General features: G+C 39.4%; 1 pseudogene; it reads left to right on the top strand.

Annotated features, from left to right (window-relative positions):
- Positions 1 to 302: 302 nt before the first annotated feature.
- LOC138160754 (zinc finger protein 184-like) lies at positions 303 to 12715 on the top strand (annotated as a pseudogene).
- Positions 12716 to 13156: the final 441 nt, after the last annotated feature.

The following is a 13156-nucleotide window of genomic DNA, read 5'->3' as shown; positions in this document are numbered from 1 at the left end:
CTCTTTCACTTGGAAACTGTTATGGGTAGAGAGAGGGATTGAGCCAGGGGTCCTTGGGAACTAGAATGTGTGACCTTTCAGATTCAAGGCAGAGGTTTGTCTACTCCTGGACTCCATTTGACCTCACCCTGGAAAGGACCATGGGACTCATTTTCAGATGGGGAATTCTATTCTGATTAATTTGGGGAGCTACAAAGCAGGATTTATTTCCCTTATAACATCTTTCTCCTTCAGTTCTGGCTTCTCAAGACTCTTCCCTTTCCCAAGAAAGGAGAAACGAGGAGGAGTAAGAAGAGGAGGGAATGGCGTCTGGGGTCTTGACAACTGGGTCCCAGGTGAGCTGGGCTGTTTTTCTTTTTCCACAATTCCATCTCACTTTTCCAAGTGTAGACACATCTTTCTTTTTCCTCTGTTATTTTTTATTGGCCATGTTCCATTCAGAGACCCAAACTTCAGTTATTCTTCTTTACATTTTTTGAATAAAATAAGGTTCATTGAATCATAGAACTAAAGCCACCTTAGAGGTCATCTAACATTAACTTTAACCCAGCTTTCCTTATCATGCATTAATCCCTTGCATGCACTTTGTGGCCCAGCCACACTAGCCTTCTTACTGTTCCTCCCTGGCTTCTCTGCCCAATGGTCCTGCAGGCCACACCACCTCACCTCCACCTCTTAAGAGTCCCTCAATTCCTTCAGTGTTTACATGGAGTGTCTCCTCCTACATGAGGGCCTTTATGATCCCCACCCTTGGCAAGTACCCCCTCCAATTACTTTATATTTTGTGTATATATGTACATGTTGTTACTGCCTAAAGAATATAAATTCTTTGAATGCAGGGACCATTTCATTTTTATCTTTATAGGTACAGTGCCTGGCACAAGGTCTGTTCTCTAAACAACTTGATTGATTACTGTAGTTCAGTGCTGTCATTTGCTAGATGAGAAAAGTGAGACCCAGAAAGATGAAGGGACCTTCCCAAGGTCACAGTGTTGGTCCAGTCCAGAGGAGGGATTCAAAGCAAGGTCCTCTGACTCCAGATCCAAGCTTCATTCCACTATAAGGTGCTGTCTCACCTATCCCTGATGTGTCCCTTAGAATCTAAGCTCCCTGAATACAGGAATTGTTTCATTCTTTGTGTTTGTATCCCCATCCCTAGCCCAGGGCCTGGAACCCAGTGGATGTTTAATAAATAAATTCATGTTGATTGTGGGATTTCTTATTCATTGTACATTCTTTGTATTCCTTAGTATACCAAAAGTGCAAAATTATGTATTTAGGAATACTTTCATGCCCCTATGGCATTCAATTTTAAAGTTTTATCAGTGCCTTTTAGGTTTAGGCTAGAATTACTTCCTCATATGCCCCTACCACCCCAGAAATTTCCTTTGTGACAAAGAAAAAGTTAAGTAAAACAGAATCACAAAGGAAAATTATCTGAAAGCACACATAATATTCCAAAGACTTAGTCCACCACTTCTTTACCAAAGAGAAGGTATATTTTGTTGGATTTCTGGAAGTAGGATTGGACTGTCTATCTAACCTAAGTTCTGGTCTTTTACTGTTGTTTTCATTTACATGATTTTAGTCATTTTTCCCACTCAGTATCGGCTCATACAGTCTCATGTTTCTCTACATTCCTTCTAGTCCTTGATAATTATGGGGCAGTAATATTCCATTATCTTCATATACGTAATTTGTTTATTCCTTAAGCACAGATATGACCATGTTGTTGTTGAGTCACATCCAACACTTCATGACCCCCATGGACCATAACACCCTTCTGTTCTGTAACCTGAGGGACTCACTTCTGATTCATATCTTTTAGCATTTAAAACTGTCCATGGGGTTTTCTTGGCAAAGATATTGGAATGCTTTGCCATTTCCTTCCCCAGTGGATCACTTTTTGTCAAAACTCTCCACTATGACCTATCTGTCTTGGGTGACCATGTGCAGCATAGCTCATAATTTCTTTTTTTTTTCCAAGAAAAAAAGCGGTTATTTTATTTTTCACTTAATAGCATTTTATTTTTTCCAATTACATGTAAATATAGTTTTCAGCATTTATTTTTATAAGATTTTTGAGTTCCAAATTTTTTTCCCTCCTTCTCTCTTCTCTGGCACATGGTAGGTACTAATAAATACTTGTTGATTGGTTAATTGGTTGGCAGGACCTGAGAATTATGCATGCACTAGTTAGTCAGCAAGCATTGATTGAGGACTTGCTATATGTCAAACATTCTGCCAGGCACTGGAGCTACAAATAGTCAATAAACATTTGTTAGATGCTTACTGAGCTGAGCACTGGAGATACAAAAGGAGGCAAAAGACAGCCCCGGTCCTAAAGGAGCTCACAAGCTAACAGGCGAGACAGCAAGCCAACAAATATGTACCACTAAGCTATCTACAGTACAAGAAGGAATTAATCAACAGAGGAAGGGCGCTGGAATTAAGAGGGGTTGGGAAGGGCTTCCTGTAGGAGATGGGATTTTTTAAATTTTAATTCATTTTAATTTTATCATTTAATTTCAGATTTAGCGATGCTTACCCTCTTCATTCCATTAAAAGAAATTGTTTCCCTTGAAATGCTTGGTATTTTGATCTTTTTGCTATTCTAAAAAGTGATGCCTTAGAAGATTGGTGTATTATACTAAATATGTGATTTAGATAAGGTCATCAATTTTTCTTACATCAATATGTCCCTATATCACTTTCCAGTGGTTGAAGCTTTCGTTTATTTCTGTAAGGAGGATTATATAATCAAATGTATCTATCATTCCAATTATTTTAAATATGCCTGAATATTATTTTTAATATTCAACAACACAAAATAATATATTTAATAACATTTTAATATGCCTATAAAATACTTTTCTATTTAGCTCATACCCCTTTCCAAACAAATCCTAGTTTTTTTGCTGTCAAAAAAGTGCTACTATGAATATTGTGTTATGTACGAAGCCTTTCTTGCTTGCTTTAATTTCCTTTGGGCACTTGCCCAGGAGTAGGCTCTCTTGAGCTAAAGGGTATGAATAATTTGATGACTTTTTGTTTGCATAATTCTAAGTTGTTTTCCAGAACGATTGCACCAAATTACAGCTCCACCATTAGTGTTAATGTGCTTGTCTTTCCTGAGATCCACCAACAGTGACTATCTCTGTCTTTTATAGTCTGACTTTGCAAAGATTGTAAAAGGCAAGAATAAGCTATGTCGAAGGGGCTGTGAGAAGGCAGGCACATGAATGGAACTATGATTTATCTTAGTCTTTTGTAGTTAGAGCTATACAAGTACCTTATATGTCTTGGCAGGTTAATTCCCAGTTATTTTATGCATATTAAAATTATTTTGAATGAAAATTTTCTGTGGTTCCTATTAATACTGAATGGAAGTGCTAATTTTTACGGATTTATTTTGGATCTTGCTACTTCACTGAAGCTATTAATAATCTCATTTAGTTTCTTTGCTGATACTCTGATTTTTTTTTTTTAATAAACCATCACATCTGAAAAGTGGAGCAGCTAAATGACACAGTGGACAGAGCTCCAGGCCTTGAGTCAGGAAGGCCTGAGTTCAAATGTGTTCCAGACATTTGCTATTTGTATGACTCTGGAAAAGTCACTTAACTCTGTCTTCCTCAATTTCCTTATCAGTAAAATGAGCTGGAGAAGGAAATGGCAAACTACTCCAGTATCTCAGCCAGGAAAACCCCAAACAGGGTCACAAAGAGCTGGCCACTACTGAAAACGACTAAACAGCAGCAGCATCTGAAAATACAGATATTCTGGTCTCCTCTTTGCCGACATTCAATGCCCAGGGGGTATTCTTCCATTGCCCCTAAATTTATAGTGGTAGAATTATTTATATATTATAAAGTTTGGTACCCAGTAGCTAAGTCTTCAAGAAATATTTGACTTGAAATACTGCAGACCTTTAATGTCATGATGCATCAAGATGGTACAGCAGATAAAGCACTGGTCGTGGAGTCAGGAAAATCTGAGTTCAGATCCAGCTTCAACACTTACTAGCTGTGTGACCCTGGATAAGTCTTTGCTTCAGTTTCCTCAAAACTGTAAAATGGGAATTATAATAGCACTTACCTCCCAGGATTCTTATGAGGATTAAATGAGATAATATTTATAAAACTACTTAGCACAGGGCCTGGCAAAAAGTAGGTGCTGTATAAAATGCTTATTCCTTTCTCCCTTCCCTTTCCCTCTACATTTTGCCAGTTTCATGTACCCCTCAAATTCATTGTTGGGGATGGTCCTTAGGTGTGCAAGAACATATTTTAATCTTTCAGAAATTGCTGACATTCCAAGATGTGGCCATGGACTTCTCCCAGGAGGAATGGGGACAATTAGAGCCTGCTCAGAAGGACCTGTACAGGGAAGTGATGCTGGAGAACTATGAGAACTTTGTGTCCCTTGGTAAGGAACGTTTCTTTCTCATGAGTCATCTGGGGTCTATTTTGGGGGGTTTCTCATGAGTGAATTTCAACTTGGCATGTAAGTATATTCTCATGAATAGATGCGAGATGAAGAGATTTCTAGTCCTTTGATTACAAGAGATAGAGCGTTTCTGTGCCCTCTTTCTATATGATGGTTCTTTGCTTCATACTACTGGAAGCTTACAGAGCTGCATTAACAGCAAAATATTTGTGCTGCTCCTAATGCTAAAAAACTTCCCACCTGTTTATCCAGAGCAAAGATTCTCCACTTGCAACCCAGGACAAGTCCTCAAACACATGAAAACTTTTCTTCTTCTTAGCAGGAAGTGTGTTAAGGCAAAAGAATTTTCTTTGAGCCAAAGTCAAACTCTCGGACCCACCCCCATACACGATAGAATCAGAGTGCAGACAGTCATCCTCAGGTTTGTGATACTACCCTTGGGGATCCTCCTAGGATCCCTTCAATTCCCTAAATAGAAAGGGGGGAAGGCGGAATTCTGGGATGTCTGTCTCTCGCATGGTGCCCTTATTTCTCCATGATCAGTGCTTATAGTTTCCAAACCCGATGTGATCTCCCAGTTGGAACGAAGAGGAGCACCGTGGTTCAGCACACAAGCCCCAAGAAACCCTCATGTGGGTGAGTGAGCCCAGGCAGCTGGGAAGTTGTGTGAGCAGAAGCTTAGCTGGTTGTCTCTGAAATATCAGACAGAGAGGTTTCCGTAAACATCAGCAGGCCCATGGAGAAGAGCTGTTGCTGCCCAGCTTCAGCTCCCTCCCAGTGACCCCATCGTTCACCTCACTTTACTTTAGTATCATTTTTCTGACATCTCTCCCCTCATGTTTCCTTCCAGTCGCTAAGAAATAGGGGGAGGGGAGAAGATAAGCATTCACATTGCTTCTGCTATAGCTCATTTATTCGGCACTACAACCCTTAGAGGTAGATGCTGTTATTCTCATCTTGGAGTCGAGGACACTGAAGCAAACAGAGGTTAAGTGACTTACCCAAGGTTACACAGCTAATGACGGAGGCTGGATTTGAACTCAGGACTTCCCAACTCCAGGCCCAGCATTCTAATCACACACACACACAAAAAATTTAAAAAGCTAGGTTTTTACAATACCAGAATTTATGTCTAGAATAAAAATTGTGTTTATTCTCACTACAGTTTAAATTGCCTTTTGCATAATTTATTACAAATTGGGAGAGGAAGCATATCCACAATTCTAATAGACTTTACATACTACATGGGTGCCACGATTCATTTTAGAGATTTTAAAGCTATGGTTTTTGATAATATTAAATAAATTTTGTATAAGCATTCCCTTCTATAAGCTGTATACTTTACTACAAGATTTCTATGGAGCACATTGGTCTTCAACTCTTACTGACCTTCCAATGAAACTTTCCTCAAGAAGGCAACTTCAGTTTTGTGAAGTGAAAGTCAAATTCTTGTCTAGACCCCCAACTAAAACTTTGGCTTTGGTTTATCTGCTAAGAATGTTGACTTTTGCTAGGAAAATTTTGAATAAACATATTCTTTCTTGTAGGAAATGGCGTACCGACTATGTATTTTGAATTGGAAAGAGGTATTTCTTCTCCTTGGTGTTAACATTTCCACCTCTGATCTGGATCCCATCCTTTCCTATGGCTTCCCATGATTACTTTCTTTCTGCATGTTAAATCTCTCCCTCATCCAGATTTCCCTTTCTTCCACTTTCAGAGAGTACAAAGATCACATAATGTGAGAGTTGGAAGGGACCTTCCTTAGTGCTCATCTAGTCCACCCAGATATGAAAGGAATTCTCACTTTAGCCACATCTCTCTTCCACTTCGAGGCTTCCAAGGAGGAGAAACCAGCCACCGCTCAAGGCAGCTCCTCCCGCTCAGTGTCACCCGGGACTACTCAGAGGGTTTTCTTGATATCAGGCCTAAATTGGCTTCCTCTTACCCTAATTACATTTATTTTGTTAGAGAATTAAATCCTTTTAAAATTCTTATAATTGAAAAATACCTATTTTATCTTTTGTGTTTGCCCTATATCAGCCATAGTTATGAAAGTCAGTCCATCAGTCAAACATTTATATTTATTAAAAACGTTCTACATTCCAGGAAATGTGCTAAGCACTGGCCATATACTGAAAAACAAAAACACAGTCCCTGCCTTCAAGGAGCTCATATTCTACCAGGGGATACTATAGGTATATGTGTATATGTGTGTACATCTATATGTACACATATACATATATACATGTGTGTATACCTATACATATGTGTACATTTTATATATAATTACATATGGGGCCTGTTGGGAGGGGATGCTAGGAAAGGCCTGATGTAGAAATTGGGCTGTTAGCTGAATTTTGAAGAAAATGAGGGAAGTCAGGAGGCAGAGGGGAGGAGGGAAGGCCCTCTAGACATGGGGGACAGACAAAGAAAAGGCACAATATCAGGAAATGAGGTGTGTTGTTCAAGGAACAACATCTCTGCATTGTAGAGTGGGTGGAAGGGGAAGTAAAGCGTAAGAAAACTGGAAAGATAGTCAGGGAGCAGGTAGTGAAAGCCTTTAAAAGCCAAACAGAGGACTTTTAATTTGATCTTAGAGGCAATAGGGAGCCCCAGGGGTGTATTGAGTAGGCGGTGCATCTGCATAGTTAGACCGGCACTTCAGGAAGATCACTCTGATAGCCTAGTGGAGGATGACCTGGGGTGGAGAGAGACATGAGGAAGAAGAACAAAGAGAAGGCCGTTGCATACATAGTCCAGATGTGAAAGATGAGGACCTGTTCTAGAGTGAGCATCCTAGAACGTCCGAGTAGAGAGAAGGGGACATTAATGAGGGAGATTGTGACAAGGCTTGACAGAGGAGTTGAGGATGGCACCAAAGTTGGGTGCCTGGGCAGCTGGGGAGATGCTGATGTCCTCAACAGACACAGGGAATCTGGGGAGAGGGGAGGTACTGGGAGAAAGGATAATGACAGTTCTAGATGTCTGAGTTTAAGTGAGTCTATGGGACGTGCAGTTTGAAACGTCCAATAGGCAGCTGATGATGCAAGAACAGGAGTCAGGAGAGAGACTGAGGCTCTGTGCAGAGATCTGGGAATCAATCATCTGCAGAGAGATGATCTTTGAACCTACAGGAGCTGGTGAGATCACCAAGCAAGAGAGTGGAGAGTGATGTTCTTAATGTGATCCCTTTGGCAGTCTAGTGAAACCTGTAGACCTTTCCTCAGTATAATTTTTTAAAAATCATAATTGAAGGAAATGATAAGTTCCATTTGAGGTTAGTAAAATTAATGGTTTCTTCTCCCATCCCATTCCACAGACCCCTGGAAAGCTATCCATGGACCGCCCCCGCCCATCCGGGGGTCTCGGTATAGAAGGAGAAGAGAAGAGGCCCAGGACAGAGCTTTGGGGGGCACTCATGGTTAGCAGTGTGACCTGGGTGGAGATCCAGCAAAGAGACTGAGAAAGAGAAGTCCACCAGGCAGGAGGAGAAACTTGAGAGAAAAGAGATACAGGAGCAGATAATGATTGATAGTGTCGAAGAAGCAGACAGTGGTTAAGAGACTTCCCAGCTAGTAAGTGTCTGAGTCAGAATTTGAACTCAGGTCTTCCTAATTCTTGGCCAAGTGCTCTATCCAGTGTACCACCTAACTGCCTCTGAAGCAGGAGAAGAGCTAAGAGAGGTGGTTGAATAAGTGAGGGGTTTGAGGGGACAAAGAAGTGAGATTGTTTGACAACAGGGAAGGAGTCAGTAGTTAGGGAAAGACTGAAAATTCAAGAGGTACTGATGTCCTCAACAGAAACAGGGAATCTGGGGGGAGGGAAGGTAATGGGAGGGAAGATAATGAGGGGTGACACTAGGCAATCTGCTGGAGAAGATGGCAGGGGAGGGGATCAAAGGGACACACAGAAGACTGGTCTTGGCAAGGAGGAGGGCCGCCTCTGTGTGAGACAGGGGAGAAGGGGGAGACTGGGAGGTCACCCCTGGGTGATATGAGATCAGAAGCAGGAAGAAGAGGCAGCAAAAGTCTCAGTGTAGGGGGGGGAGGGGCGGGTTAGGGGGATTCCTTGGGAAGTTTCAGTAGGAGTGAGGTTTACAGGAGCTGCTCTGAAGACTCATCGTGTTCTCATTGTTTTTGGTGTCAGAAAAATATGTTCTCCTGGGCTTTGTTAGTTACTTCATCCCTGGCCAAGATCCTGTGGTCAAAAAATTCAAAACTCTTTCCCAAATCCTTTCTTCTTAACCAAGTACTTACTTTCAATTAACAGGTTTCATCCAGGACCCAATTTCACATTGTCATTTTCCAAATGTACCTCTCTTCTTTGCTTTCTGTTAATAGCACCAATCAAAACACTGCCAGTGCCCCTTAGTTCTTGAGTGTTTTTTTCCCCAGAATTTCATAATCCCTAATAATATTTTCTTGGTTCCTATTGGGAAGTACCAACTTTCTCCACATGAATCACCAGTAGTGGATAGTAATCATGTATTTTGACATATTTTAAGGTCACCTATGACTTCTCAAATGCTTGCCCTGGTAATGCCATAAACTTCTCTATTGGGTTTTTTTTTCTTCTGCCTCACACTTAGAATTTTTCCCAATTGCTTGTAAAGATAGTTTTCAGCATTCACTTTTATAAGATTATGACCTCCAGACTTTTTCTTCCTCCTTCCCTCACCTCCTCCCTCCCCAAGACAGCAAGTAATCTCATACAGTAAACCTCTCTATTATTAATGTCGTTGGCAAATAGCCATCTTGTTACCACCTCGCTAGGGAGCTCCAGTAACCATAGCTTCTCTCCTAGCCCCCTGCTGTTTACTGAAAGCATGCAGGTCTACATCCTCACTCCTACCATGAGAAGCCATGACTATGATTCCCTGCAATAGCAGAAGAGCATAATTATCTATTATTGTTGTCCTCCCTCGTGCTCTACTCCTGAATATCTTCTACCCTCAAACCTCCTGACACAGTTGAAGAATACAGGTGTATTACTTCTTCGGCTTCTTTTCATGTTTTTATCTTCAAACTCTCCTTCCATTTTTTTCAAGGGAACTCTTATTCTCCATTAACCGATATAATGTATAGGTAATCCTCAAACCCTTGGACCTTTTCTAGGAGGGAAACCCAACTGTACTTTGAGTATAGGTTGTAGTACCTGGCTATGCCCAAAAAGAAAAACTGTATGAGTTCCCTGTAGAATTCTTAGTGCATTCTATACTTGCAGGAGAGACTTCTTAAGTCTTGACCCCTTTGTCTTTCCTGTTGGCCTCCTTGCAACCAGCTTTCACAGTAAACTGTTCTGAGGTTTGCATGTTGGCAAGGCCTCCCTTAGGGCTTCCAGAATGAGGCTTTATATATTATGTGGCTTTTTTGTAGGGCTAAATGATTCATCAAATAGGCCCCTCCTGCCATTGCCTGGTTTTCTAGACATAACAGTTTGTCAATGTCTTCTTTAAAATGTGCTTTCCAAAACTAAACAAAAAACTAACTGAGTAGGACAGAGTATAATAGTAGTAATAGTAGACCATGTTTATCTCTTATTTTACCCTAAAATGTATTGGACTTTTTAGTTTTCACAACATACTGTTTGTTTATATTAAGACTAAAATGTCTAGGCCTTTTGAACATGACCTACCACCATCTCAGGTGACTTCCATCTGATATTCAGTCTCCTGCACTCAAGTTCAAGTCTTTACATTTATGTTTCTTGAATTTCACATTGGACTATTCTTCCAGCATGTTGAGATGCTTTTTTTTAGAAATTTAACTTAGACATCTAATATAGTACATATCCCATATATCTTTGTGTCATCATAAAATGAGATCATTTACTCGTGTGATTTCCTTAAGTTTCATAAATAAGGTTGAGAACAGAATTCTAAGGCATAAAACTAAAAAAATTAGTAAAAGTTTACAAAACTCCATATTATTTTTTTGTAAGAGAATTTAACTGGCTCAAAGTATGCTGGCTATACTATCAGTCAATTTATAACTCTACATCTTATCTACAGATATATAAGGGACAGAATGACTTGCCAAAACTAAATATCCAGTTACTAAATTAAATATTTAGTTATTAAATCTCTTATCTATCAGTTCAGAAATCTTATCATAAGGCAGCTAGGTGTCACAGTGAAAAGACCGCTGGGCCTAGAATCAAGAAGACCTGAGTTCGAATTCAACCTTAGATACTTACTAGCTGTGTGCCTGAGCAAGTCACTTAAACCTCTATTTGCCTCAGTTTCCTCATCTGTAAAATTGGGCTGATAGTAGCGCCTCCCTCCCAAGATTGCTATGAAGATCAAATTAGTAATAATTGTAAAGTGCTTAGCACAGTGACTAGCACATAGACACTTTATAATTGTTAGCTATTATCAGTAAAGGAAGTTTTCTTTTTCCTAGGAAGAGCAATGGCTGTTGGCTTTTTTTCTTTCAGATTCCCTGATTCAGAAGAAAGGCACAAAACAAAACAATCAACTCTAAAGCAGGTTATTTCTGTAGGAGAATCACTGAAAGAGCAAACCAAGGACGGTTCTTGGGATTGTGATGTCAGGTTAGAAAGGCAACAAGGAGGTCTTAAAGGAGAAGGTCTCCACAAGATTGGTACCTTTGGAAAGAGCTTCAAACAATGTTCGTACCACAGGATGAACCACAGGAGAATCTCCTTATGGAAGAAACTCTGTAAATATAATAAATGCACGAAGCATTTTAGTTACTACTCAAATGTGAATCATTACCATAAAATGCATATTCAAGGGAAACTTTGTAAGTGTCATGAATGTGGCAAAACCTTTAGGATCAATTTATCCTTTAATCTGCATAAAAGAATTAATGTTTTAGGAAAACCCTATAAATGTGTTCAGTGTAGGAAAATTTTTAGCAAGAAAGGACATCTTAAAACACATAGGATAATTCATAATGGCAAGAAATTATCCAAATGTAATGAATGTGGAAAAGCCTTCAGCAGTAATAAACACCTAATTCAACATATAATGATTCATAAGGCAAATAATCCTTATAAATGTAATGAATGTGAAAAAGCCTTTAGCAGTAATCAATACCTAATTCGACATCAAACAATTCATAATGGAAAGAAACCTTTTAAGTGTAGTGAATGTGGGAAGGCCTTCAGCCAAAAGGGAAACCTTAAAATACATATGATAATTCATACTGGAGAGAAACCATTTGGGTGTGATGAATGTGGAAAAGCCTTCAGAAGTAATCAATACCTAACTCAACACCAAACAATTCACACTGGAGAGAAACACTTTGAATGTCATATATGTAAGAAAGAGTTTAGGCAGAGTTCATCTCTTATGCAGCACCAGAGAATTCATACAGGAGAGAAAACGTATAAATGCAGTGAATGTGGGAAAGCCTTTAGCCGTAAAGAAAGTCTTAATGCCCATAGTAGATTTCATACTGGAGAGAAACCTTATAAATGTGATGAATGTGGGAAAGCCTTCAGCCGAAAGGGCAGCCTTCATGCACATAACAGAATTCATACTGGAGAGAAACCTTTTCAGTGTAATGAATGTGGGACAGCTTTCAAATGGCGTGTACATCTTAAGAAACATAAGACAATTCATACTGGAAAGAAACACTTTGAATGTAATGAATGTGGAAAAGGCTTTACACATAGCTCATATCTTATGCAACATCAGAGAATTCATACTAGAGAGAAACCATATGAATGTAATCAGTGTGGGAAAGCCTTCAGCCAGAAGGGCCATCTTAATACACACAAAAAAACCCATGCTTCAAAAAAACCCTTTGAACATAAAGGTTGGAAAGCCTATAATCATCAACTAAACTTTATGGCTCTTAATAACACGCACATGCAAGAGAGATCCTTTGAATGTAAAGAATGTGGTGAAACCTTCTCACACAACTCATCCCTTAAGAAACATTACAAAATTCACCCTCAAGGAAAACACTTTAAATGTAATGAATGTGGGAAAAGCTTCAGGCATAGAACATACCTTATGCAACATCAGAGAATGCATAGTGGAGAGAAACCTTATGAATGTAATGAATGTGGGAAATCTTTCAGGCAGAAAGGGACCCTTAATACACATAAGAAAACTCACACTGGAGAAAAACACTTTGAATACAATGAATGTGGAAAAGGCTTCACACACAACTTTTATCTTATACAACATCAGAGAATCCATACTGGAGAGAAACCTTTTCAGTGCAGTCAGTGTGGGAAATCTTTCAGCCAGAAGGGAACTCTTAATACACATAAGAAAACTCATACTTGACAGTAATCTTTCCTGTGTAGTAAGTGGGGAAGATTTCAAATCGCATGGGCACATTAAGGAACATAAGGTGTTTGATAATGAAAAGAAATCCTTTAAATATATAAAATGTGTAGAAAAAGTGTCTGGAACGAGTACAAATTACCGTAAATCAGAGTTTTCATATGGGAAAAAGTATTTTCAGTATAATAAACGTTGGCAAACCTTCAGAGGAATAGAAACCTGGGCTCATAAGAAGAGTCATACTGAAAAGAATACCTTTGTAATGAAGGTGGGGAAGCCTTTACCCCTTCTAAGAAAATTCATGCTGGAGAGAACTTTTTTTTAATGTGTTACATTTAGGAGAACCTTCAGTTAGAGGAAATACCTACAGAATATTAGATAATAGAGGATCAAATGGGATACTCTCTGTAAAGTACTTAGCACAGTGCCTGGCATATAGTA

The sequence above is a fragment of the Petaurus breviceps genome, unplaced genomic scaffold (assembly GCF_028583685.1).
Source record: "Petaurus breviceps papuanus isolate PSGF00001 unplaced genomic scaffold, PetGlider_PUasm1.0 182, whole genome shotgun sequence".
Taxonomy (NCBI): domain Eukaryota; kingdom Metazoa; phylum Chordata; class Mammalia; order Diprotodontia; family Petauridae; genus Petaurus; species Petaurus breviceps.
This window is presented reverse-complemented; position numbering and strand designations above follow the sequence as displayed.